This window comes from Moschus berezovskii, chromosome 2 (genome assembly GCF_049115385.1).
Source record: "Moschus berezovskii isolate FMDL1 chromosome 2, NW_MosBer_1.0, whole genome shotgun sequence".
In the NCBI taxonomy this organism is placed as follows: Eukaryota; Metazoa; Chordata; class Mammalia; order Artiodactyla; family Moschidae; genus Moschus; species Moschus berezovskii.
Window position 1 is genome coordinate 98,053,448 of NC_142461.1, and position 3,827 is coordinate 98,057,274.

At 37.0% G+C, this 3,827-nt stretch overlaps 1 pseudogene; it reads left to right on the forward strand.

The window, feature by feature from the left end:
* Positions 1–709: 709 nt before the first annotated feature.
* Positions 710–1,056, forward strand: LOC129538258 (small ribosomal subunit protein eS21 pseudogene; annotated as a pseudogene).
* The last annotated feature ends 2,771 nt before the right edge of the window (positions 1,057–3,827 follow it).

Genomic DNA, 3,827 nt, shown 5'->3' on the forward strand with positions numbered 1-3,827 from the left:
AAGAATACTGGAGTCAGTTGTCATGCCCTCCTCCCGGGTATGTATCTTCCCAACCCAGGGATCAAACCCATGTCTCCTGCATTGCAGGTGGATTCATTACCACTGAGCCACTAAAAAAGCCCCCCAGTGTTCTTTTGCACCCACCTAATTTAAGGATTCAATAATATGAATATTTTATATGATAGCATATAACATACTAGATATTTTACTGAAAAGAGTTGGAGAATCAATGTTAAGAGCATGAATTTAGGAATCAGACTGCCTTGATTTAAGTTTTGGTGACATCATTTGTTAATTGCACGACTTCAGGAAAGTTACTTAAACTCTCAATATTTCAGTAGCAGCAACAGATGTGGTAGAGTTCTTATCTCCTTTCGCTAACTCCATTTGTTGTTACAGATTTCAAATCCAACTCTTTATCTAAAGGGCATTTCAAAAGTTCTATTCAGTTCTAATAAGTTAAGAGAATATGCTATGAGTATCTATGAAGGATGATGAAATTTTACATTGTCATTCATATTCTAAAATTGTCTTAAAATACAAAACGTGTTGGCATAGAATAAATTTCAGTTAGATGATATAGAATAACAGTATGAAGAAAACATGGGTTATAACACCAGTTTCTTAAATTAATAGAGCTTTATTATACTGAACACATGTTGTCCACTTTCTTTTACTCAATTAAAAATTCTGCATTTGTGCTTTCTGTGCTCGCGCTCATTGTGGTACCATCAGACGCTCACTCAACATGCAGAACGACGCCGGTGAGCTCGTGGCCCTGTATGTGCTGCGGAAATGCTCTGCCAGCAATGGTATCATCGGTGCAAAGGACCACTCGTCCATCCAGATGAACGTGGCCGAGGTTGACAAGGTGACAGGCAGGTTCAACGGCCAGTTTAAAACCTACGCTATCTGCGGGACCATTCGCAGGATGGGCGAGTCAGATGACTCCATTCTCCGGCTGGCCAAGGCCGATGGCATCGTCTCAAAGAACTTCTGACTGAAGAGGATCCCGGACATGGAATATTTGTTATAAATAGTGAAAACTTAAAAAAAAAAAAAATCTGCATTTGTGAAGCAAGAATAAGGCTGGTTGTAGGAATGGAAAATGGAAAAGTTAGGGCGCTTATTTCCATATGTTCCTCACAAATCCTTCGTTTTACCCAAAAATGCCCCATAGTTTTTAAATGGGAAAAGAGTGAAGAGTAACCTCCACACACACACTCACGAGTGCTATCTCACATGTGTGCACACGCCCTCCCTAGAGGCCCTCTCTAGAAAGAAAATGTCCTGGAACAAAATTTTCACCCCAATCCCAATCCAAATTTGAAATTATTAAAAAAAAATTAGCAATCACAATTTTCCTGTCTACTATAAAGATAATGTCAATACTTTGTTGTCCTTGCATATTTTAAAGTGTCAAACACATGCGCCTTGTTAAAAAAAAACACACATAAATCAAACAGTTGAGTGTGATATGAAGTAATGGGCTTAGTCCTCTATTCTACTCTTCTGAAGGAATCATTATTCACAGATTGGTCTATAGACTTGCAGGTATCTATGATTTGCTTTTTTCTCTTGACAACATATTATGACTATCCTTTCAAAACAGTTTTGATAGTTCCTTTTAATAAATATTTGAGTGTTTCTTACACTTTAAGAGAAAAAACAAAATATGGAGTGTACATTAGAGAGGGTGATCAAGAAAGCAGGAGGGAGTATATGAACAGAGGCCTGAATAATTTGCCAATATGCTGTTTCAGGGAATGGATTTATTATTAGCACACTTAAGTTGGTTCAATCTTTCCACGATGTCAAGAAATGAAATGGACTTAAGTAACTGCTGCATTCTTGTGTGAGCTTATTTCAGCATAAAGAGCTCTAAAAGTGAAACAGATGAACATTTAAAATGCTAATAACTATTTCCAAATTGCCTTCTAACCTAGTTTACCAACATGCCCTAACACCAACACTGTGCAAATGTTCCTCTTGCCTCCAACTCTTGCCAACCCTTCAGATTGTCACACTTTCTTAATGTTCCAAATCTAACTGATGAGGTAGACAAAAACCATAACATTTATTGTATCATCTTACATTTTAAAGTGATTCTTACGTTGTGCAAAGAATAAGCAGAGAAAAAATCAAAAAGTGTTGAGGAGTGTGGGGCTCCCGTTTTCTTTATATAAATCAGTTGAGAAAGGTCTCTGAGAATGTGACATTTAATCAGACCCCAAGAGGAAGTGAAAGAGTGAACCACATTGGGACAGGCCTTCCAAGCAGAAAAACAGCAAGTGACACAGAATCCTGCTAAGTGTGACAAAGAGGCCAAAGGCCAAGTCAATGAGTGAAAGGTAAGTGGTAGCAGATGAGATCAGAAAGGTGACAGGTATCAAACCAGGTAGTGCTTTGTAGGCTGTTATGTGAGAAGCCAATGGGAGATTTTCAACAGAGTATCTGGTTTAATTTTAAGGGATCAATCTTCCTATACTACAGCAAATAGACTATAGAGGATGAGAACAAAGGCTAAAGCAGGGAGAATGTCTATAAGGATCTCACAGCAGACCAAGAGATAAGAGTTTCTCAGCATTTTGACATACTTATAAGTTACTTTCTTTAAAAACTATAAAGACAAAATTATGTACACCTTCTTCCTGAAAAGTGAAAGTGAAGTCGCTCAGTCGTGTCCGACTTTTTGCGACCCCATGGACTGTAGCCCACCAGGCTCCTCTATCCATGGGATTCTCCAGGCAAGAATACTGGAGTGGGTTGCCATTTCCTTCTCCAGGGGATCTTCCTGACCCAGGTATCGAACCCAGGTGTCCCACATTGCAGGCAGACGCTTTAACCTCTGAGCCACCAGGGAAGCCCCCTTCTTACTGAAGTTATGTTAAAATCTTTGTTTGTAATTAGATTTCTTATTATGTGTAATTTATGTCATTTTATTTTTATATTAACTAATTTATTTTTATTGAGATATAATTAACATATAACATTATTTAAACTTAAGGTATACAGCATATTGATTTGATACATTTATATAATACGATTATTACCCTACATTAGCTAACACCTCTACCACTTCCCACAGTTACCATTTCTTTTTTGTGAAGAGTACATTCACCATCTAGTGTCTTAAGAGCTTTGAAGCATTGTTGACTGTGATCACTATGCTATGTATTAGATCTCCAGAACTTATTCATCTTCTAGTTGCAAATTTGTAAACTGTAACAATATCTTCCCAATTTCCCCTCCTCCCAGCTAGTAACCATCATTCTACTTTATTTTCTATGAGTTTGGCTTTTTCAGATTCCGCATATAAGTGATATCAAATAGTATTGGACTTTGTCTAGTCTCTCTAATACCATCCAGATCTATACATGCTGTCATAAAGGGGAGGATTTCTTCCTTTCTCATGGTTGCTTAATATTCCTTGTATATATATAATAACACATTTTCTTCATCAGCTCACCTATTGACAGACACTTTTGTGGTTTTCATATCTTGGTTTTTGTGAATAATACTATGATAAATATGGGAGTGCTCAGAACTCTCCAATATTCTGTTTTTATTTCCTTTGGATATATACCCAGAAGAGAAATTGTTGGATGGTATAGGGTTCTATTTTTCATTTTTAATTGTTTTCCATAGTGGCTGAACAAATGTACATTTACACCAACAGTGAACAAGGGTTCCCTTTTCTCCACATCCTCACCAATATTTGTTATTTTTTGTTTTCTTGATTATAGCCCTAACAGGTGTGAGGTGACATCTCACTGTTGTTTTGATTTGTGTAAATAATGTTGAACAACTTTTTATGTACCTGAATT